Source organism: Nerophis ophidion, linkage group LG04, assembly GCF_033978795.1.
Source record: "Nerophis ophidion isolate RoL-2023_Sa linkage group LG04, RoL_Noph_v1.0, whole genome shotgun sequence".
Taxonomy (NCBI): domain Eukaryota; kingdom Metazoa; phylum Chordata; class Actinopteri; order Syngnathiformes; family Syngnathidae; genus Nerophis; species Nerophis ophidion.
This window is the reverse complement of record NC_084614.1, coordinates 44,248,868-44,273,290: the sequence shown is the minus strand read 5'-3', so window position 1 is coordinate 44,273,290 and position 24,423 is coordinate 44,248,868. Positions and strand designations below refer to the sequence as shown.

The window sequence follows — 24,423 nt, the reverse complement described above, 5'->3', positions numbered from 1 at the left end:
CAGTTACTGTTACGTTCTGGTAGAAATACTGTGATGGTGGTGTTTTCACTCGGCGGAGAAAGAACAGGAAACAGCAGTGCAGGTAAGACTTCTTTAATTCTTTTATACGAGGCGAAAACGTAAAGCTTTGGCATAGAGCTAGCAAGCACACAACCTATGTAAGCATGACATGGAACGTAGCTGACGCATTGAGTGTACAATGATCCAGCGACGTGAGCAAAGAATATATAGGGCTGTGATTACCTAAGGAGGCAGGTGGGAAGACAAATAGCAAACTGGAAACAGGTTTGTCCACTCAGTGCCCTAGGAAACAAGAAAAGTAAACAGAAGAAGGAGTCTTGAGGACAAAAACAGAAGACTAAACTACAAATATTAACCATAACACAAAACAAAAGAGGACCTGAGACATCGGTCGTGACAGTCCTCACATTTTCAATCAATCAATCAATCAATGAATGATTATTTATATAGCCCTAAATCACTAGTGTCTCAAAGGGCTGCACAAACCACAACAAAAACCACTACGACATCCTTGGTAGGGCCCACATAAGGGCAAGGAAAACTCACACCCAGTGGGACATCGGTGACAATGATGACTATGAGAACCTTGGAGAGGACCACATATGTGGGCAACCCCCCCTTCTAGGGGACAGAAAGTAATGGACGTAGATCGGGTCTAAAATGATACTGTAAAAGTTCAATCCATAGTGGATCCAACACAGCCGCGAGAGTCCAGTCCAAAGCGGATCGAACACAGCAGCGAGAGTCCGGTCCACAGTGGAGCCAACAGGAAACCATCCCAAGCGGAGGCGGATCAGCAGCGCAGAGATGTCCCAGCCGATACACAGGCGAGCGGTCCATCCTGGGTCCCGACTCTGGACAGCCAGTACTTCATCCATAGCCATCGGACCAGACCCCCTCCACAAGGGAGAGTGGGACAGAGGAGAAAAAGAAAAGAAACGGCAGATAAATTGGTCTAAAAAGGGGGTCTATTTAAAGGCTAAAGTATACAAATGAGTTTTAAGGTGAGACTTAAATGTTTCTACTGAGGTAGCATCTCAAACTGTTACCGGGGGGGCATTCCAGAGTACTGGAGCCCGAATGGAAAACGCTCTATAGCACACTAAAGAACACTATAAAACAGACTAGGAAACAAAACACTTTGCACAAAGGCACTAACTAACAAAACAACAGAACTAGCGTGGATGCTAGAAAGAACAGAAAGCACTAGTGTGAGAACTTGGGAAAAGAACAAACAAAATAGCGTGGAAGCTTATCGAGCGCTAATAGTTACCACAATGCTGGAATGCGACGTCATCTGTTGCGTGGGAGCAAACAAGAGTCCAAGAAGGAATGTCCAACAAAGGCGGTCTTAAATTAAGAGATAAATCTGGAGGCCGGTGTGCGTGATTAAACGGAAGGCAGGTGACACAAGTGCGTTGCTAGGACAACAGACCCAAACCAGTAAGTGCCACAAAGAACTGAGGAAGACAAATACAAGACAGAATGTGATAAACAGAACCAAAACCAGAATATGCCATGATCCAAGACGTGGATCATGACAGAAACGCAAAAAAAGCATGGATAATGATCTCAGTGTCGTTAGTGGACAAAATAGAGCTCATTTTAGCGATATTACGGAGATGAAAGAAGGCTGTTTTAGTAACGCTTTTAATGTGTGGCTCAAAGGAGAGAGTTTGTTGCGATCCACTACTTGGATCACCACATATTATTGTTTATACTTCCAGTTGTTGTATCACTCCGTCGTTCTACCCTCTTACTTCCTGTTTAGTCAGTCACCATGGTTGCTCATTGATCCCACCTGCTAATCAAGGTTTCTGCACACCTGTCACTTTTGATTACTTCCCTATTTAAGCCCGTCCCTTTTCATTATTCTTTCTGGGTACATGATTTGCTTTTCACGCAACGAGTTACGCCTGCAATACTTTCATGTATGTATATTCTCGCTAAGCTTTTCACGCTAGCCATTGTTCATTCCAGTTCTCATGTTGAACATTTTGTTTTCTCTTTTGTGCCTACGGGTCAGTTTAGTTTGCATTTTTTATCACCTAGTTCTCATACTAGCATCTTTGGTTTCCTTTTCTTAGCTCTAGTGTTTTGTTTCTTAGATCATTGTTGTAGAATAAATCTGTTAAAACTTACCTTTGCTGTGTTCCATTTCGACGCATCCTCGAGGGAATCGAACCCGGCACCGCGATGCCGAACAGACGTAACAGTATGAACCCATCAAAAAAGAATTCCCTCGTGTCGAACCAGAGGAAGGAACCCTTCGACTTAGGGCTGTGGTTGGAGCTCATGGCTTGGGAGCAGGAAAGACTCGGCTGTGAACCTGAAGTCTCCTCCGAAGCTGTTCGCGCTGCCCCGAAGAGGCGGGGGGGTCCAGTAGAGAGGTCCCCCGCGCGGCAGTAATCTTCCAGCACCACTTATTCCTCCCCATGGACACAGCAAACGTCATCCCATTCAGGATTCACCTTCCACTACCGGTAATCCTGCTTGTTTTTTTTCCAATCAATCATCAATCAATGTTTACTTATATAGCCCTAAATCACTAGTGTCTCAAAGGGCTGCACAAACCACTACGACATCCTCGGTAGGCCCACATAAGGGCAAGGAAAACTCACACCCAGTGGGACGTCGGTGACAATGATGACTATGAGAACCTTGGAGAGGAGGAAAGCAATGGATGTCGAGCGGGTCTAACATGATACTGTGAAAGTTCAATCCATAATGGATCCAACACAGTCGCAAGAGTCCAGTCTAAAGCGGATCCAACACAGCAGCGAGAGTCCCGTTCACAGCGGAGCCAGCAGGAAAATATCCCAAGCGGAGGCGGATCAGCAGTGCAGAGATGTTCCCAGCCGATACACAGGCGAGCAGTATATGGCCACCGGATCGGACCGGACCCCCTCCACAAGGGAGAGTGGGACATAGGAGAAAAAGAAAAGAAACGGCAGATCAACTGGTCGAAAAAGGGAGTCTATTTAAAGGCTAGAGTATACAAATGAGTTTTAAGGTGAGACTTAAATGCTTCTACTGAGGTGGCATCTCGAACTGTTACCGGGAGGGCATTCCAGAGTACTGGAGTCCGAAATGAAAACGCTCTATAGCCCACAGACTTTTTTTGGGCTTTGGGAATCACTAATAAGCCGGAGTCCTTTGAACGCAGATTTCTTGCCGGGACATATGGTACAATACAATCGGCAAGATAGGATGGAGCTAGACCGTGTAGTATTTTATACGTAAGTAGTAAAACCTTAAAGTAACATCTTAAGTGCACAGGAAGCCAGTGCAGGTGAGCCAGTACAGGCGTAATGTGATCAAACTTTCTTGTTCTTGTCAAAAGTCTAGCAGCCGCATTTTGTACCAACTGTAATCTTTTAATGCTAGACATGGGGTGACTCGAAAATAATATGTTACAGTAATCGAGATGAGACGTAACAAACGCATGGATAATGATCTCAGCGTCTTTAGTTGACAGAATGGAGCGAATTTTAGCGATATTACGGAGATGAAAGAAGGCCGTTTTAGTAACGCTTTTAATGTGTGACTCAAAGGAGAGAGTTGGGTCAAAGATAATACCCAGATTCTTTACCGTGTCGCCTTGTTCAATTGTTTGGTTGTCAAATGTTAGAGTTGTATCATTAAATAGAGGTCGGTGTCTAGCAGGACCGATAATCAGCATTTCCGTTTTTTTGGCGTTGAGTTGCAAAACGTTAGCGGACATCCATTGTTTAATTTCATTAAGACACGCCTCCAGTTGACTACAATCCGGCGTGTTGGTCAGCTTTAGGGGCATGTAGAGTTGGGTGTCATCAGCATAACAGTGAAAGCTAATACCGTATTTGCATATGATGTCACCTAGCGGCAGCATGTAGATGCTGAAGAGTGCAGGGCCAAGGACCGAACCCTGGGGAACTCCACACGTTTCCTTAACGTAGTCCGAGGTCACATTGTTATGGGAGACGCACTGCATCCTATCAGTAAGATAAGAGTTAAACCAAGACAGGGCTAAGTCTGACATACCAATTCGTGTTTTGATACGTTCTAATAAAATATTATGATCGACGGTATCGAAAGCAGCGCTAAGATCGAGGAACAGCAACATAGATGACGCATCAGAATCCATCGTTAGCAATAGATCATTAGTCATTTTTGCGAGGGCTGTCTCCGTGGAGTGATTTGCCCTGAAACCGGATTGAAAGGTTTCACATAGATTGTTAGACGCTAAGTGTTCATTTAACCGCTTCGCAACAATTTTTTCGAGGATTTTTGAAATAAAGGGAAGGTGAGACACCGGTCGGTAGTTTACCATGAGGTCAGGATCGACGTTAGGTCTTTTAAGGAGAGGATGACTAACCGCTTTTTTGAATGCTAGGGGAACAGTGCCCGAGGAAAGTGATAAGTTTATAATATTTAGCACTGATGGACCTAATAATACAAAGAGCTCCTTGATCAGTTTCCCAGGAAGTGGGTCAAGTAAACATGTTGTTTGTTTTATTCCATTTACACGTTGTAACAATTCCTCTAATGTTATTTCCTCAAAACAAGAGAAACTATTTTGGAGGGCAGTATCAGTCGTATATACAATCGTGTCAGTGTTAATAGAACCCAGTTGTAGCTGGGACGCATTGTCTTTAATCTCCTTTCTAATGACTTCAATTTTCTTACTAAAGAATTGCATAAAGTCTTCAGCTGAGTGGGTGGAGCTACTGGAGGGAGTCCCTTGTTGGGTTAGCGATGCTACAGTACTAAACAAAAATTTAGGATCGTTTTTATTACGGTGGATGAGATTTGAGTAATATTTAGCTTTAGCTAAGGTAAGCATGTGTTTATAAGTTATTAAACCATCACTCCATGCTTGATGGTGCACCTCAAGTTTAGTCGTGCGCCATTTGGGTTCCAGCTTTCTACATAATAATTTCTGAGCTCTAGTTTCTTCTGTAAACCACGGGGTACGCTTTTTTGGAGCCTTTTTTAACTTTAGCGGTGCAATGTTGTCAATGGTTTTGCGCAGGGCGTTGTTAAAGTTGTTAGTGAGGTTATCAATAGAGCCCACATACTTTGGGAATGGTGCCATTACAGAGGGCAGTAGGTCAGCAAGAGTTGTCGTTGTGGCCGTATTAATGTTGCGGCTGCTATAGCAGTTATTATTATTATTAGTTTGCCGAACATGCGTCTGAACCTCGAATTTTATAAGGTAATGATCGGACAATACTTTAGTATACGGGAGTATCGTAACTTTGGAAACGGTGATACCCCTGACAAGCACTAGGTCTATCGTACTACCGTTGCGATGCGTGTGTTCATTTATTATTTGTGTGAGACCACAGCTATCAATTATAGTCTGGAGCGCTACGCACGGTGGGTCCGATGGGGTATTCATATGGATATTAAAGTCCCCCATTATGATTATATTATCGGCGTGTGTCACTAGATCAGCAACGAACTCTGAGAATTCATTGATAAAGTCCGAATAGGGCCCTGGGGGGCGGTAGATAACAGCCAGGTGTAGAGGCAGCGGTGTGACAGACCTCATAGTAAGCACCTCAAACGATTTATATTTATTATTTATGTTAGGACTAAGGTTAAAGTTTTCGTTGTATATTAGTGCGACCCCCCCACCCCTTTTAAGAGGAAGGGCAGTATGCGCATGTGTAAAGTTAGGAGGACATGCCTCGTTTAGCGCAAAAAAGTTGTTTGGTTTAAGCCAGGTTTCGCTGAGACCGATGACGTTAAGATTGTTGTCTCTGATGATATCATTAACCAACAACGTTTTGGGAGACAATGATCTTATGTTTAAAAAACCTATATTATAGGTAGTGGGCTGTTTTAGGGAATTTTTGATCAAATTATCCGTAGTAGCAATATTAATAATGTTGTGTTTATGCCCAGTGCATTTAGTATAATTACGACCATATCTAGGAATTGATACGACGGGAATTTTCCGATTGTTTGTTTGTTGCTTTGATAAACTGCACGCATCATAGTTAGCCACCTCAGTAAAACACATGTCCAACTCTGAAACACTCAAAGCAGAAAAAACTTGTTCTAATTTAACTGACTCCTTACCCAGACCAGTAGTCTCGCATCTTCCATTTAAATCCGGCTTCAGGATGGAGGGAAGTGGTGTTCACAGGCCGCTGGATGTAGCCGCCGATCATTCCTTCGGCCGCCATGACACCATCTCAGACTGTAGTGATGACGACATGTGGGGAATGCCCACCGGTGACGCAACACCACCCCCTGTCGTCGATATCTTTGCTGAAGATTTTTATATTGTGGACAGTAAATCTACTTCTCAACAATTTTCTAACAATAACATTTATGATAAAATACAAAATTATCAGGACAATTTTTCTTTTTATTATTCTGGTAAATCACAATCATTTGCTTCTCCTACACCTCCTATAAAACCTCATTCTCCGGCCAAGTGCAAGGTGTTTCATCCCTTTTCTAAAGGACATTCTGGACAAATTAAAGTGGAGGAGTCGGCCCGCCTCCAAACCTCCCACCACCCTCCCTTAAGGTCAGTCCCTGACCATAGGGAACGGGTCTGGGATGCCCGTCTGGAGGGGGGGGGGGGGCTATGGCCTGTAGCTGTGCTACGGAGGTAGCACAGATGCTACCCTCTAAACCACAGCCACCATGCAGACCACCTTTACCTGTTTTTCCCCAGGCCAAGTCTCAACGGCCTTGTAGACCTCCTTCACCAGTGTTCAGACTTGCGAGGTCATTACCTCCAGCACGTATCTCCTCCTCCGGTGTTCGGCACAAGTCCCTGTCCCAGTCCATCTAGTTTTGTCCCTAGCCTGGTTATAAAGCCAGCATCAGACTCTCACCTGGTTTTTGTACCAGCTACTTCTCCCAGTCTGGTTCTCACACCAGCACAGGACTCAAGCCTGGTTTTCACACCAGAAAATGTTTCTAGCCTGGTTCTCACGCTAGTTTCAGACTCTAAGCTGGTTCTCACGCCAGCACCAACTCCAGGGCTGGAGCCCACTCCAGCACCAGTTCCTAAGCTGGAGCCCACTCCGGTACCATCTCCACGCCGCCAAGCACCGGTACCAGCTCCACGCCACCACGCACCGCCGACGAAAGGGCTGGAGCCCACACCGGCACCGACGGGGCTGGAGCCCACACCGGCACCGACGACGGGGCTGGAGCCCACGCCGGCACCACCGACGACTACGCCTGCATTCACGTCGACGATGACTACTGCGGTTTCCACGCCGCCCATGGCTTCCACGCCTTCCACGACTCCTGCGGCCTCCATGCCGCCAATGACTACCGCGACTTCCACGACGCCGAGGACACCTGGGGCTTCCACGCCGCCAATGACGCCTTCTTCGGCTGCAGCACCTGCACCTGTCTACACGACAACGATGACGCCATCTGCTTCGGCTGCAGCAACCGCTTCCTCTTCGCCTGCTGCACCCGGGCCTACTTTGGCTGCAGTCCCCGCACCCTCGTCTGCTACGTCCAAGCCAGCTATAACTTCGGTGCTGAAGCGTCCTCCACCATGTCGGCCACGGATGTGGCCTCTGCGAGGTCGTCCTCCTCGCCGGACACTCCCTCCTCCATGTCGGCCGCGTATGTGGCCGTGCCCGGGTCGCCCGCCTCGCTGGGCACCTCATCCTGCAAGGCGGCCGCTGATGTGGCCTTTTCGAAGTCGCCCACCAAAACTCTTTCGGCAGAGGCGTTCCATCCGCCGCCGCCACATTGCCTGTCCTCGGTGGATTCGGGGACACGCGACCTGGCGACCCTCCGCCATGTCCTCTCTCCGCCCTCCCTTCTTCTGTGGACTGTCTTGTTGTGGGGAGGGGGTTCAAGTTTTTTCTTTGTTGTTTATTGGACATCTGGAATCTGTCTTTTTTGGGGGGGATATACTGTTGTGATCCGCTACTTGGATCACCACATATTATTGTTTATACTTCCAGTTGTTGTATCACTCCGTCGTTCTACCCTCTTACTTCCTGTTTAGTCAGTCACCATGGTTGCTCATTGATCCCACCTGCTAATCAAGGTTTCTGCACACCTGTCACTTTTGATTACTTCCCTATTTAAGCCCGTCCCTTTTCATTATTCTTTCTGGGTTCATGATTTGCTTTTCACGCAACGAGTTACGCCTGCAATACTTTCATGTATGTATATTCTCGCTAAGTTTTTCACGCTAGCCATTGTTCATTCCAGTTCTCATGCTGAAGGTTCTGTTTTCTCTTTTGTGCCTACGGGTCAGTTTAGTTTGCATTTTTTATCACCTAGTTCTCATACTAGCATCTTTGGTTTCCTTTAGTTAGCTCCAGTGTTTTGTTTCTTAGATCATTGTTGTAGAATAAATCTGTTAAAACTTACCTTTGCTGTGTTCTATTTTGACGCATCCTCGAGGGAATCGAACGGCACCACGATAACGAACAGATGTAACAAAGTTGGGTCGAAGATAATACCCAGATTCTTTACCGAGTCCCCTTGTTTAATTGTTTGGTTGTCAAATGTTAGAGTTGTATTATTAAATAGAGGTCGGTGTCTAGCAGGACCGATTATCAGCATTTCCGTTTTTTTTTGGGTTTGAGTTGCAAAAAGTTAGCAGACATCCATTGATTGATTTCATTAAGACACGCCTCCAGCTGACTACAATCCGGCGTGTTGGTCAGCTTTAGGGGCATGTAGAGTTGGGTGTCACCAGCATAACAGTGAAAGCTAACACCGTATTTGCGTATGACGTCACCCAGTGGCAGCATGTAGATGCTGAAGAGTGCAGGGCCAAGGACCGAACCATGGTGAATTCCACACGTTACCTTAAAATAGTCCGAGGTCACATTGTTATGGGAGACGCACTGCACCCTGTCAGTAAGATAAGAGTTCAACCAAGACAGGGCTAAGTCTGACATACCAATTCGTGTTTTGATACGCTCTAGTAAAATATTATGATCGACGGTATCGAAAGTAGCGCTAAGATCGAGGAGCAGCAATATAGATGACGCATCAGAATCCATCGTTAGCAATAGATCATTAGTCATTTTTGCGAGGGCTGTCTGCGTAGAGTGATTTGCCCTGAAACTGGATTTAAAGGTTTCACATAGATTGTTAGACGCTAAGTGTTCATTTAGCTGCTCTGCAACAATTTTTTGGAGGATTTTTGAATAAACGGAAGGTGAGAAACCGGTCGATAGTTTATCTTGAGGTCAGGATCGAGGTTAGGTCTTTTGAGGAGAGGATGAATCCCTGCTTTTTTGAATGCTAGGGGAACAGTGCCAGAGAAAAAGTGATAAGTTTATAATATTTAGCACTGATGGACCTAATAATACAAAGAGCTCCTTGATAAGTTTCCCAGGAAGTGGGTCATGTAAACATGTGTTTCGTTTTACTCCATTTACACGTTGTGACAAATCTTCTAATGTTATTTCCTCAAAACGAGAGTAACTATTTCGGAGGGCAGTATCCGCCGCAAAAACAGTCCTTCAAACATATTGCTGGGTATTGTGGCCAAACAGCTCAATTTTTGTTTCATCTGATCACAAAACTTTCCTCCAGAAGGTTTTATCTTTGTCCATGTGATGTCAGATGAAACAAAGATTGAGCTGTTTTGCCGTTCCCTTTATGTGCGCAATGAATCGAAAAATGACTAATGATGCAATCAACATCTGCAAAAAAAAAAAACGCACAAAAAAGGAGTGGAGAGGAAAAACAGTTAACACTACACAGCAGTGTAAAGAAGCGTGAGTGGAGCCAAAGCAGAGGAGATGATTGGAAGGGTACACCATTAGCTGGCCCTGAGTGAATGCAATGAAGAGCTTAAATAGTTAGGAAGAAATGGGAATCAGGTGTGCGCAAAGGTGGCCCGCTCCTGACACAGAAACCAAGCACTGCAACAAAAAGCAGAAAGGCGGCAGTTTAGCTGCCAGATCATGACACTCACCTTTTTAAAACATTTCCAGGCAGTGAATTGTTTTTGTTTTTTTATTGTATTTTAGTGTGATCCCTAGTTGCCTTATGAATTACCTTAATTGTGTCATGTTTGAAATAGGGACGAGTATGAAAAAGTCCTAATAAGCAATTTAACATTTATATCAAATGTGCTATTTAGTGTCAAAGCTTTTACTCACATGTTTTAGACACATTATATATATGCAGAGGTGGCTAGTAACGCGCTACATTTACTCCGTTACATCTACTTGAGTAACTTTTGGGATAAATTGTACTTCTAAGAGTAGTTTTTATGCAACATACTTTTACTTTTACTTGAGTATATTTATAGAGAAGAAACACTACTTTTACTCCACTCCATTTATCTGCAATCAGGTCGCTACTCGCTACTTTTTTTTTATTGATCTGTTAATGCACGCTTTGTTTGTTTTGATTTTGTCAGACACGCATTCAAAGTAGGATCTACGCATGCCTGCGTTTCACCAATCACATGCAGTCACTGGTGACGTTGGACCAATCAAACAGAGCCAGGTGGTCACATGACTGTCACACGTAGAGCCCAACATTTGAAAAAATTATTGGGATGTTACCATTTAGTGGTCAACTGTACGGAATATGTACTGTACTGTGCAATCTACTAATAAAAGTTTCAATCAATCAACCAATCAATCAAAAGTGTAAAGGAAAAAAGACACTTTTTATTTCAACCGTACTTCCGGTCAAAAGCCTAAAGACTAATCGAACAGTTCCTGTCTTCACAATAAAAGTGCCGCTCCATCGCGCCTGCGCTAACAAAATAAGAGTCTCCAAAAGCCAGCGCAACCAAGCTAGCAAGCTACGGAGTTTGCCGCCAATGTATTTCTTGTAAAGTGTATAAAAACGAATATGGAAGCTGGACAAATAAGATGCCAAAAACCAACGACTTTCATGATGTATTAGACAGGAAGGAGGAACTTTTGTTCTCCTCCATTTGAAAACCGGGACGTTATCAGCACTATACTGTCTGATTCCAATCAATGCAAGTAATCGGAATCAGGTAATACACCAACTTATATTCTTGTCTTCATTAAAGATAGGAATTTATATGTTAAACATGCATGTATATTCATTAAAACACCTTTAACATGTGAACAAAAACGGCAAAATAAATAAATATAAATTATATATATATATATATATATGATATGTGTGTATGTATATATATATATATATATATATATATATATATATATATATATATATATATATATATATATATGTTATGTGTGTATGTATATGTATATATGAGGTAGATCACCTCGACTTGGTCATTTATTAAGTAATTGATTAACGTTGAAAAACTTATTGGGGTGTTACCATTTAGTGGTCAATTGTACGGAATATGTACTGTACTGTACAATCTACTAATACAAGTTTCAATCAATCAATCAATCAATGAATGCCTACTGAGCCTATGGTGCTGTTAAGTTATTGTGGCTCAATTTGCCTTAATTTTTTTTATTTTAATGTATTATTATTTAATATATAATATTGTTTTAGTTGCTTAAGAGATATTCCTGGCTCTGAATTTGCACATTGCTATTTTTATGTTTTTGTGCATTATTTGTTGCCGTAATCATTAAACAAACAGGTTACTCATCAGTTACTCAGTACTTGAGTAGTTTTTTCACAACATACTTTTTACTTTTACTCAAGTAAATATTTGGCTGACTACTCCTTACTTTTACTTGAGTAATAAATCCCTAAAGTAACAGTACTCTTACTTGAGTACAATTTCTGGCTACTCTACCCACCTCTGTATATATGTTATTTGGTTAGCATAAGATTTACATTTGAGATAGGCTCCAGCACCCCAAAACGGACAGGCGGTAGGTAGAAAGTGGATGGATGGATTGTTTTTTATCATTTCTTGACTCTTCTAAAATTCTTCTAAAATGGGATTTTAAGCCGGAATTCAGATATAATTTCATTAGACGTCAATATAATCTAGTTTATACTAACGCAGTGTTGAGAGAATATATGTATAAAGTCATTAACATCAATCCATCAAAGATCTTTATATGTGCTGAAAAAACTTTTTTTTTTAATATCTTTTAAAATAAATATTTTCAGAAAACATGCTTTGAATGCAGTGCAATGTCCAAGACATTTCATTGACGCCAACAACACTGCAGCTCTGTAGCACTACCTGCAGAATTCATGACCACATCATTCTCGGCCGTGTTTATTAGCACCAAACAGCAAATATTAGGATTGTAAAATGAGATGTTAACACAGAAACATACCGAGTGTACTTACCTCAAGTCCCATCCTGCTATATGCTTATTGGTGGATTGCTGCAGGGATTGTTGTCCTTCTGGAAGGTTCTGGAATGCTGGAGCTCTGACAGAGTGACCATCGGGTTCTAGGTCACCTCCCTGACCAGACTAAGATGAATGCAGCAATTTACAGAGACACATCCTGGATGAAAACCAACGCTTCCCATCCAATGAGATGAAGCTTGAGTGGTGCTGCAAAGAGGAATGGGCGAAACGGCCCAAAGACAAGCGTGCCAAGCTTGTGGCATCGTATTCCAGAGGCTGTAATTACTGCCAAAGGTGCATCAAAAAAGCAAAGGCTGTGAATACCTATGTGCATGTAATTTGTTGTTTTTATTTTTTAATACATTTGCGATACATTTTTTTTTTAGAAAAAACCCTTTTCACATTGTCAGTATGAGGTATTGTGTAGAATTTTGAGGACAAAATTGTATGTATTCCGTTTTGGAATAAAGCTGTAACATAATACAATCTGGTAAATGTTTTTAATCAAGCTGTTATTTGGATATTTAACAAATACAATTTAAACGATGAATTTAGATTACCATGCTTCCTCAAATTGGACTGTGTATCAAATTTGACGGCTAGTTTATAACGTTTACATATGAATGTCACCCCTTATCTCAACTTTACTTTAACTGCTTTCACTTTGGACAGTTGGACAGTACTTTATTTTAGTCAAGTCATTTACAAAAGGTACTCATAGTAGGCTATTGTCACACCTGGGTGAAGTCTTGTCTGGTTTCATGTTGTCTTGTCATTTCCTGTTTTATTTTGAAAGGTTGACTCTCCCTCTCGTTTCAGGTCACTTGCTCTTCCTCCCGTTTCAGTGGTCTGATGTCTCTCCTGATTGCCTGATTGTGCCCACCTGTGTCACCCTCCCTCATGTGTAAAAATGTCTAGTCCTCCTCTTGTCTTGTGCCAGAGTATATCATCTCGCTACGTACCTCCAGCCTTGTACCAAGTTTGATAAGTATTGTCTCGCTTTATTTATTGATTTCTTTGTTTCCTCTGAGAGAGTGATTTTCTGTTGCTGAAGTTTTTCGTGCTATTCTTTTGTATCTCTTTCATAGTGCCTTGTCTTCCTTATTCCTCCTTCTGGAGCGCTTTTAGTTTGCTGGCTTTTCGACTCCTTTGCATGATTGATTTTCCTTTTTATAGATAATCGTAGTTGGTTTTTGCTATTGGACTAGTATAGAATTTTTGCTACTGCCTTTTTCCTCCTTATGGAGTGATTTTCTATTTTTTTTTGCCTTATGCCCTTTGCTACATTTCCTTTGTTCCTCACATATATCACAGATAGATTTTGTAGCCACTTTGTTTTGACCATTCTCTCCTAGAGATAGCAAAGAAAACTAATTAAGTAAAGTCTGAGTCAATTGTCACGCTTCTGGACCTGAGTCCTCATTTTCGCCCAGCCCTAACAGCTATAGGCTATGAGGAGCTAGAAGCTACACGCTCATGTCGTTCCTCCGTGGCTTCCCTCAGAGACACTGGCGGTCACCACACCCCTCCGACTTTCAGGTATGACTATATAATCTCACTAAAACACTAGTAACACAATAAGCAGATACGGGATTTTCCAGAATTATCCTAGTAAATGTGTCTCTGCCCTTGTCTTTTTTTTTTCTATAGTCCTTCACTCTCGCTATCCTCATCCACAAATCTTTCATCCTCGCTCAATGGGGAAATTGTCGCTTTCCGAATCACTCTAGCTGCTGGTGGTCATAATGAGTGTCCTTTTTTGAACAATATTGCAGTCTAAAACAAACACATTTGTCAAGATAAACAAATGGTGATATATCAATACACATGCAACGTCTCCAAGGCAGAAGCCTATTAGAAAAATCTCTAGTAAGAAACGTGTCCGCATCATTCAACTTATAAGTTTACCTTTTAAAAAAAAAATAAAAATAAAAAAAGCGACTCGATAGAGCCAAAAAAATGACCACGCCACTTTAACCTAAGGACGGCATACATCAATTCCGTCATTAATAGGTTATTTTTCAATATTAGCATTGTTCTCTGTTTCAAACCTTCGACTCCGTGATGAGGTACCTCCCGCCCGAGTGCAGCTGTGACAGGCTGCCGACCCCCAGCGACTCAGGGAGGGACAAGCGGTAGGAACTGGGTGGATGGAAACCTTTCCCAACATTCCACATTACAAAATAATACAAGTAGGTCTGAGTCCTGCTGCTATTGTATCGCTCTATACTCAAGGCTCCAATATCGATATCGTATCAGAATTGGAAAAAGTGGTATCGGGACACCTAATTTTCGTTCTTTTTTTAAAAAATGGTTTAAAAATCAAAACTTGAGTGTGTTGCATCCCCCGCCCTCTCATATGTCACATAGTCCAAAGGAAGTCCCATCATTACAAATATTCTGCAGGTAATGGCAAGAACAAAAGTAAATTCCGAAATTCCTTGTTTATCATGTTTCTGGGACTACGACTCAGGAATTCAAACCCCAGCACAGTCCTGTTACCCGATTATTCATTTTAGAATACATTTTTTTTTTGGGATCACTGTAATGTTTTTAGTGTCAGCATGCTATTAGCATACATGTATAGTGACTATATTTAATCAATATGCTAATTCTATGCTAAAACTTCCCTCCTGTTACCCAAATGGTAAGAGAAGCTTGTACAAAAATGAGATAAAGTTTCCTGAGTGGACATTTTGAGTAGTTTAATTTGTGTATTAACAGATTTGGTGTTAAAAAAAAGAGACCGCAATCAAAGTTTATTTTGAGTGTTACAACAATCAGATTAGTTTTTAATAGAATGTATGCATGTTTTGCTGTTTGTATACATACACTATATTGCCAAAAGTATTTGGCCACCCATCCAAATGATCAGAATCAGGTGTCCTAATCACTTTGCCCGGCCTCAGGTGTATAAAATCAAGCACTTAGGCATTAGGACTGTTTCTATAGTACTTGTGAAAGAATGGGCCGCTCTGTGATTTCGAGCGTGGATCTGTCAGAGGATGCCACCTGTGCAACAAATCCAGTCGTGAAATTTCCTTGCTCCTAAATATTCCAAAGTCAACTGATGGCTTTATTATAAAAAAAAAAAGAAACATTTGGGAACAGCAACTCAGCCACAAAGTGGTAGGCCACGTAAACTGACAAGAAAGGGGTCAGCGGATGCAATGGTGTAAAGCACGTCGCCACTGGACTCTAGAGCAGTGGAGACGCGTTCTCTGGAGCGATAAATAGCGCTTTTCCATCTGGCAATCGGGTGGATGAGTCTTGGTTTGGAGGTTGCCAGGAGAACGCTACATTTCAGACTGCATTGGTGGAGGAGGAATTATAATGTGGGGTTGTTTTTCAGGAGTTGGGCTTGGCCCCTTAGTTCCAATGAAATTAACTTTGAATGCTCCAGGATACCAAAACATGTTGGACAATTCCATGCTCCCAACCTTGAGGGAACAGTTTGAAGCAGGCCCCTTCCTCTTCCAACATGACTGTGCACAAAGCAAGGTCCATAAAGACATGGATGGCAGTCTGGTGTGGATGAACTTGACTGGCCTGCACAGAGTCCTGGCCTGAACCCGGTAGAACACCTTTGCGATGAATTAGGACGGAGACCGAGAGCCAGGCCTTCTGGACCAACATCAGTGTGTGACCTCACCAATGCGCTTTTGTTCGACAATTCCTATAAACACACTCCGCAACCTTGTGGACAGCCTTCCCAGAAGAGTTGAAGCTGGATTAGCTGCAAAAGGTGGACCCACATCCTATTGGTTAGAAATGGGTTGGCACTTCAAGGTCATATGTGAGTCAAGGCAGGTGGCCAAATACTTTTTGGCAATATAATGTATGTTAGTTCCACCTTGTATAAGTCAGTGTGTACATTGACCTTTCCACGATGATGTCGTGGAAAAAGAAGGTTGTTCCAAGTTTGATGTTGACTAATTGGACTTGGCTTATCGATAACAGCAAGGAGAGGAAGGATGAGATAAAATGTTCCTGTCCATAACAGCATACCCTTTTATTTGCGAAAACATTCCCTTTTAAAACATTGGATCGGAAAATGAGGGCGTGTGGGGGTTCGAACCTGCGCAAGACGCGAGGAGGAAGTGTATTTCAACAAGTGATACATATAGGAACGAGCGACGTCAGGAGAGCGTGCAGAAAAAACATGCTTTACCCTGCGGCTAACCTTAAGTCTGCCTCCAGGTTATAAATGGCTGAATCAGAGCGAAGGCACAGAGCGCCATGCAGATGTTACAAAGCTCCTTTTCAGGGGCCGCACACCACACTTCATGTAACACATAATAAACCATTTGAGGGATGAAACTCACTCATACTTCCCATTGAAACAGTATTGACACAAATGTAAGACGACCGTGACCATAAGATGATCCTTATAAAGACCTATTTTTGAAGTAACAAAACCTATTTGTGATTCCACTAAATTAGTGATGATTTTTCAAAAATCACAACGTTGTCTTACATGTCTCTTTACAGCCAGATGGGGGCGCTGTTCTGGCACTTCTTCCCAACTGTCCCATTAGTTTATTTCTCCTATGTCCCACTCTCCCTTGTGGAGGGGGTCCGGTCCGATCCGTTGGCCATGTACTGCTCGCCTGTGTATCGGCTGGGGACATCTCTGCGCTGCTGATCCGCCTCCGCTTGGGATGTTTTCCTGCTGGCTCTGCTGTGAACGGGACTCTCGCTGCTGTGTTGGATCCGCATTGGACTGGACTCTTGCGACTGTGTTGGATCCATTATGGATTGAACTTTCACAGTATCATGTTAGACCCGCTCGACATCCATTGCTTTCCTCCTCTCCAAGGTTCTCATAGTCATCATTGTCACCGACGTCCCACTGGGTGTGAGTTTTCCTTGCCCTTATGTGGGCCTACCGAGGATGTCGTAGTGGTTTGTGCAGCCCTTTGAGACACTAGTGATTTAGGGCTATATATGTAAACATTGATTGATTGATTGATTTAAAATTGTGTACCATATGCTAGTGGCCCCACCTCTACCCACGGAGACAAAGAAGTTTAGTTCAGTGCCAGTTTATTTCGAACATGCATACAACACAATGTAATGCATCACATAATTCCAGTTTTCTCATTTCAGCACGTCCGAAAAGGAGTAGGAAAAAGCAGAGCTTATTTAAAGGCCTACTGAAACCCACTACTAGCAACCACGCAGTCTGATAGTTTATATATCAATGATGAAATATTAACATTGCAACACATGGTTTAGTTTACTAAATTGCAATTTCAAATTTCCCACGAGGTATCCTGTTGAAAACGTCGCGAAATGATGACGTGTATGCATGATGTCACCGGTGGTAGCGTACATGTTTTCCCAGCACCGATCACGGCTAAAAGTAGTCTGTTTTTATCGCATAATTACACAGTATTCTGAACATCTGTGTTGCTGAATCTTTTGCAATTTGCTTAATTAATAATGGGGACTACAAATAAGAATGCTGTTGGTGGAAAGCGGTGGATTGCAGCCGGCTGTAGCAATACAAACACAGCCGGTGTTTCTTTGTTTGTTGTGAAGCTTTAATGTGGAACAGAGAGGTCAAGCGAACATGGTTCTCTACCACATGTCAACCGGCAGGTTTCGGTGAGAAAATTGTGGAAATAAGTCAGCTCTTTTCGTAAACATGAGCGGAGCTTGTGTCGTTCCTCCTGCAGCTGTCAAAGAGGCAGCTGCGACTTTCTTGGCTCCTCTGTGGCTTCCCTCAGAGACACTGGCAGTCACCACACCCCTCCGACTTTCAGGTATGACTATATAATCTCACTAAAACACTAGTAACACGATAAGCAGATAAGAGACTTTCCAGAATTATCCTAGTAAATGTGTCTAACAACATATAAATCGCTCCCACTGCCCTCGTCTTTTTTTTCTTCTTTTTTTTTTCTTGTAGTCCTTCACTCTCACTATCTTCATTCACGAATATTTCATCCTCGTTCAAATTAATGGGGAAATTGTCACTTTCTCGGTCCGAATCACTCTAGCTGCTGGTGGCCATGATTGTAAACAATGTGAGGATGTGAGGAGCTCTACAACCGGTGACGTCACGCGCACATCTGCTACTTCCGGTACAGGCAAGGCTTTTTAATTAGCAACCAAAAGTTCCGAACTTTATCGTCGATGTTCTCTATTAAATCATTTTAGCAAAAATATGGTTCCGCCCGATTGTAGCTGAGATAGGCGCCAGCGCCCCCCGCGACCCCGAAAGGGAATAAGCGGTAAAAAATGGATGGATGGATGGCAATATCGCGAAATGATCAAGTATGACACATAAAATTAACCTGCTTTCCCCGTTTGAATAAGAAAATCTCATTTCAGTAGGCCTTTAATCCTACCCCTTTTTAATACCATAGCAATTTTATCCAATGTCCTTGTTCTCTGTAACAGAACAGTGAAGACATAAATAATAAATAAACAATCAGAAGTACATTATTAATCCCCGAGGAGAAATTAAAATATCAGCACACTCCCATTCAAGATCAAACAAACATTACAGGGAGACAGAACTTCCGGCGCCCCATTCAGTCAAGGTGAAATATAGGTAAACAATGGGGGGGGGCTTAGACCGATATATTATATACCATAGTAAGCAAATGGCATGGTTCGTTTGGTAGAGTGGCCGTGCCAGCATTTTGAGGGTTCCAGGTTTGATTCCCGCTTCCACCATTCTAGTCACTGCCGTTGTGTCCTTGGGCAAGACACTTTACCCACCTGTTCCCAGTGCCACCCACACTGGTATAAATCTAACTTAGATATTGGGATTCTCTATGTAAAGCGCTTTGAGTTACTAGAAAAAAGCGCTATATAAATATAATTCACTTCACAAACAAATATTAAATAAATAAATAATATTTGACTCAACAAAAAAAGAAAAAAATGGGTTCAAAATCCTTCCGTCCATCATCTTCCGCTTATCCGAGGTCGGGTCACGGGGGCAACAGCCTAAGCAGGGGAAACCCAGACTTCCCTCTTCCCAGCCACTTCGTCTAGCTCTTCCCAGGGGATCCCGAGGCGTTCCCAACATGTCCTGGGTCTTCCCCGTAGCCTCCTACCGGTTGGACGTGCCCTAAACACCTCCCTAGGGAGGCGTTCGGGTGGCATCCTGACCAGATGCCCGAACCACCTCATCTGGCTCCTCTCGATGTGGAGGAGCAGCGGCTTTACTTTGAGTTCCTCCCGGATGGCAGAGCTTCTCACCCTATCTCTAAGGGAGAGCCCCGCCACACGGCGGAGGAAACTCATTTCGGCCGCTTGTACCCGTGATCTTATCCTTTCGGTCATGACCCAAAGCTCATGACCATAGGTGAGGATGGGAACGTAGATCGAATGGTAAATTGAGAGCTTTGCCTTCTGGCTCAGCTCCTTCTTCACCACAACGGAATCGATACAACGTCCGCATTACTGAAGACGCCGCACCGATCCGCCTGTCGATCTCACGATCCACTCTTCCCTCACTCGTGAACAAGACTCCTAGGTACTTGAACTCCTCCACTTGGGGCAGGGTCTCCTCCCCAACCCGGAGATGGCATTCCACCCTTTTCCGGGCGAGAACCATGGACTTGGACTTGGAGGTGCTGATTCTCATTCCGGTCGCTTCAGACTCGGCTGCAAACCGATCCAGCGAGAGCTGAAGATCCCGGTCAGATGAAGCCATCAGGACCACATCATCTGCAAAAAGCAGAGACCTAATCCTGCGGTTACCAAACCGGAACCCCTCAACGCCTTGACTGCGCCTAGAAATTCTGTCCATAAAAGTTATGAACAGAATCGGTGACAAAGGACGCCCTTGGCGGAGTCCAACTCTCACCGGAAATGTGTTCGACTTACTGCCGGCAATGCGGACCAAGCTCTGGCACTGATCGTACAGGGAGCGGACCGCCACAATAAGACAGTCCGATACCCCATACTCTCTGAGCACTCCCCACAAGACTTCCCGAGGGACACGGTCGAATGCCTTCTCCAAGTCCACAAAGCACATGTAGACTGGTTGGGCAAACTTCCATGCACCCTCAAGAACCCTGCCGAGAGTATAGAGCTGGTCCACAGTTCCAAGACCAGGACGAAAACCACACTGTTCCTCCTGAATCCGAGGTTCGACTATCCGGCGTAGCCTCCTCTCCAGTACACCTGAATAAACCTTACCGGGAAGGCTGAGGAGTGTGATCCCACGATAGTTGGAACACACCCTCCGGTCCCCCTTCTTAAAGAGAGGAACCGCCACCCCGGTCGGCCAATCCAGAGGTACCGCCCCCGATGTCCACGCGATGCTGCAAAGTCTTGTCAACCAAGACAGCCCCACAGCATCCAGAGCCTTAAGGAACTCCGGGCGGATCTCGTCCACCCCCGGGGCCTAGCCACCGAGGAGCTTTTTAACTACCTCAGCGACCTCAGCCCCGGAAATAGGAGAGTCCACCACAGATTCCCCAGGCACTGCTTCCTCATAGGAAGACGTGTTGGTGGGATTGAGGAGGTCTTCGAAGTATTCCTTTCACCTATCCACAACATCTGCAGTCGAGGTCAGCAGAACACCATCCGCACCATACACGGTGTTGATAGTGCACTGCTTCCCCTTCCTGAGGCGGCGGACGGTGGTCCAGAATTGCTTCGAAGCCGTCCGGAAGTCGTTTTCCATGGCTTCCCCGAACTCCTCCCATGTCCGAGTTTTTGCCTCCGCGACCGCTGAAGATGCACACCGCTTGGCCTGTCGTTACCTGTCCACTGCCTCCGGAGTCCTATGAGCCAAAAGGACCCGATAGGACTCCTTCTTCAGCTTGACGGCATCCCTCACCGCTGGTGTCCACCAAGGGGTTTTAGGATTGCCGCCCCGACAGGCACCAACTACCTTGCGGCCACAGCTCCGATCTGCTGCCTCGACAATAGAGGTGCGGAACATGGTCCACTCAGACTCAATGTCCAGCACCTCCCTCGTGACATGTTCAGAGTTCTTCCGGAGGTGGGAATTGAAACTTTGTCTGACAGGAGACTCTGCCAGACGTTCCCAGCAGACCCTCACAATGCGTTTGGGCCTTCCAGGTCTGTCCGGCATCCTCCCCCACCATCGCAGCCAACTCACCACCAGGTGGTGATCGGTAGAAAGCTCCGCCCCTCTCTTCACCCGGGTGTCCAAAACATAAGGCCGCAAATCCGATGACACAACTACAAAGTCAATCATGGAACTGCGGCCTAGGGTGTCCTGGTGCCAAGTGCACATATGGACACCCTTATGTTTGAACATGGTGTTTGTTATGGACAAACTGTGACGAGCACAAACGTCCAATAACAAAACACCACTCGGGTTCAGATCCGGGCGGCCATTCTTCCCAATCACGCCTCTCCAGGTTTCACTGTCGTTGCCAACGTGAGCGTTGAAGTCTCCCAGTAGGACAAGGGAATCACCCTGGGGAGCACTTTCCAGTACTCCCTCGAGTGTTCCCAAACTGCTGTTTGGTGCATAAGCACAAACAGTCAGGACCCGTCCCCCCCACCCGAAGGCGGAGGGAGGCTACCCTTTCGTCCACCGGGTTGAACTCCAATGAACAGGCTTTGAGCCGGGGGGAAACAAGAATTGCCACCCCAGCCCGTCGCCTCTCACTGCCGGCAACGCCAGAGTGGAAGAGGGTCCAATCCCTCTCGGGAGAAGTGGTTCCAGAGCCCTTGCTGTGCGTCGAAGTGAGTCCGACTATATTCAGCCGGAATTTCTCGACTTCGCGCACTAGCTCAGGCTCTTTTCCCCCCCAGTGACGTGACGTTCCACGTCCCAAGAGCTAGCTTCTGTAGCCGAGGATCGGACCGCCAAGTGCCCTGCCTTCGGCTGCCGCCCAGCTCACATTGCACCCGACCTCTATGGCCCCTGCTATGGGTGGTGAGGCCATTGGAGGGGTGACCCACGTTGCCTCTTCGGGCTGTGCCCGGCCGGGCCCCATGGGAACAGGCCCGGCCACCAGGCGCTCGCCATCGTGCCCTACCTCCGGGCCTGGCTCCAGAGGGGGGCCCCGGTGACCCGCGTCCGGGCGAGGGAAATCTGGGTCCATGCTTTTTCTTCTTCATAAAGGTTTTCGAGCTGTTCTTTGTCTGATCCCTCACCTAGAACCTGTTTGCCTTGGGAGACCCTACCAGGGGAGCCCCCGGACAAGATAGCTCCTAGGATCATTGGGACACGCAAACTCCTCTACCACGATAAGGTTGCAGCTCAGAGATGTTCATCATAATTTTTGTTCTGTGTACTTTGTGAACACTTGTACTTTGAACAGTCCCTTAAACTGAGTCATATTGGTGCTTTGTTTGATTTATTTGGTATACCATTCCATAATTTAATTCCACATACTTATATACCAAAGGTTTTAAATTTGATTTTCCTCCAAGGTTATAGTTCTCTGTCATGTCTGGGATCATGTTTTGTTTAAGTTATGTTCTGTTTGGTTTTTGGACACTTTTTAGTTCCTGCTTTTTCACTCCTTTGTCTGGTTTCCATGGTTATCCATTAGTTTTACCTGTTCCACGTTTGGACTCTCACACCTGTCCCCAATCATGTTACTGTTATTTAAAGCCTGTCTTTTTCTGTTGGTCGGTGTGGCGACAATAACGCTGTTGGACTTCTGCTACCATAGTTACATGCGGAGTGAGTTATGTCTATTTTCCTGTCACAGTAAGTGTTTTCGTTTTCATGTCCATAGCTTTAGCTCAAGTGCTAGTTTATTGTTTTCAAAGCCAAGTTAGTTATACGCCATGTGCGCGCCTATGGTTTGCACCCTTTGTTCCTTTTTTTTTAAATAGTAAAATGATGTCCCTACCTTCACGTCATGTCCACTCCAATTTCTTTGCATCTCGGGAAAACAAACCCTGCCATAGTCCACGTCCTGACAGATATGGAACTATGGTAGCATGGGTAACATCGGTAGCAGAAGTCTAACAGCGTTATTGTCGTCACACCGACAAACAGAAAAAGACAGGCTTTAAAAAATAGTGACATGATTGGTGACAGGTGTGAAAGTCCAAACTTGGAACAGGTGAAACTAATGGGTAATCATGGAAACCAGACAAGGGAGTGAAAAAGCCCGAACTAAAAGAGTCTAAAAACCAAACAGAACATAACTTAAACAAAACGGGATCCCAGACATGACATTCTCCTCTTTTGTTGAGAAGAATTGTTGTACCAAGTGGATGCTAAACAAGTTCTGGGCTGATATTTGCCAAACTTTCAGCACATTTCAGAAATGGGCTAAGGAATAAGTGAGTACATTTCGGGATGATCGGGGTAATTTCTGTAACATTCCTTTATTGGGGTTTTTCAAATTGTGGGTCCAGAACCCCCTGAGGTCACAGGATGGTTGTGAGTGGCAAGGGAGATTTTCCTAGTAAGTATTTATGTACGATACAAGCAAAGTGTGCTCAATCGGATCAAAGTTCAAGGCTCAAGTTATATTAGTCACATGCAGACTACACCACAGTGAAATGCTTTTTTCCATTCTCTTTAGGTATTGCGTACAGTGGGATCAACAGGCTCGATCGTTTTTACCCAGTAAAAGAGGTAAGTACACAGGAATATGTTTACTGAGCTAACAGAGGCTGAGACATGAAAGTTTGTGACAGGAATGAAAGGAAAAATGAAGGAGTTGTCAGCGGCAAGGAAAACAAGTGACGATAACCAGAATAAAAAGAGCCAGAAGTTTGACAAAGCTTACATAGCCTTTGCCATTCTACTACCCTTTACAACATCTTATGTCTGTAACATGTTTTGTTTTTTTCTACTGTTGCTGCAATTAAAAAAAAGTGCAGATTCTGGTTTGACATTGAGAAGGAGTTAAGAGTAGCAATATATGAGGTTTGAAGCCCAGACTTGAAAGGATGTGAATTGCAAAAAGGGCCCACTGCAGCCATTAAATACGACTGTCAAGTCCCCAATAGCATTTCAATTCAGAGGGGTCGCCTTAGAACATTTTTGTACCCCAGGAGGCTCATGGCAGAAATTAATTACAACTAAATTAGTTACAGCTCATGTTATTCTATTCTGTGTTAATGTGTTTTATGTTGCACGATTGCGCCAAGTAAAATTCCTAGTTTGTGAACCCGTTCTCAGACAATGGCAATAAAAACTATTCTGATTCTAATTGAGAAGCATTTTAAGTTACCGCGTACCCGCCTCCACCCAAAGAGA

At 44.2% G+C, this 24,423-nt stretch overlaps 1 long non-coding RNA gene across 1 annotated transcript; it reads left to right on the top strand.

The window, feature by feature from the left end:
- The first annotated feature begins 13,165 nt into the window (after nucleotides 1-13,165).
- Nucleotides 13,166-23,797, top strand: LOC133550569 (uncharacterized). Its single transcript, XR_009806318.1, has 3 exons — nucleotides 13,166-13,236; nucleotides 13,682-13,787; nucleotides 23,744-23,797. It is a non-coding gene; the product is annotated as an uncharacterized LOC133550569 (long non-coding RNA).
- The last annotated feature ends 626 nt before the right edge of the window (nucleotides 23,798-24,423 follow it).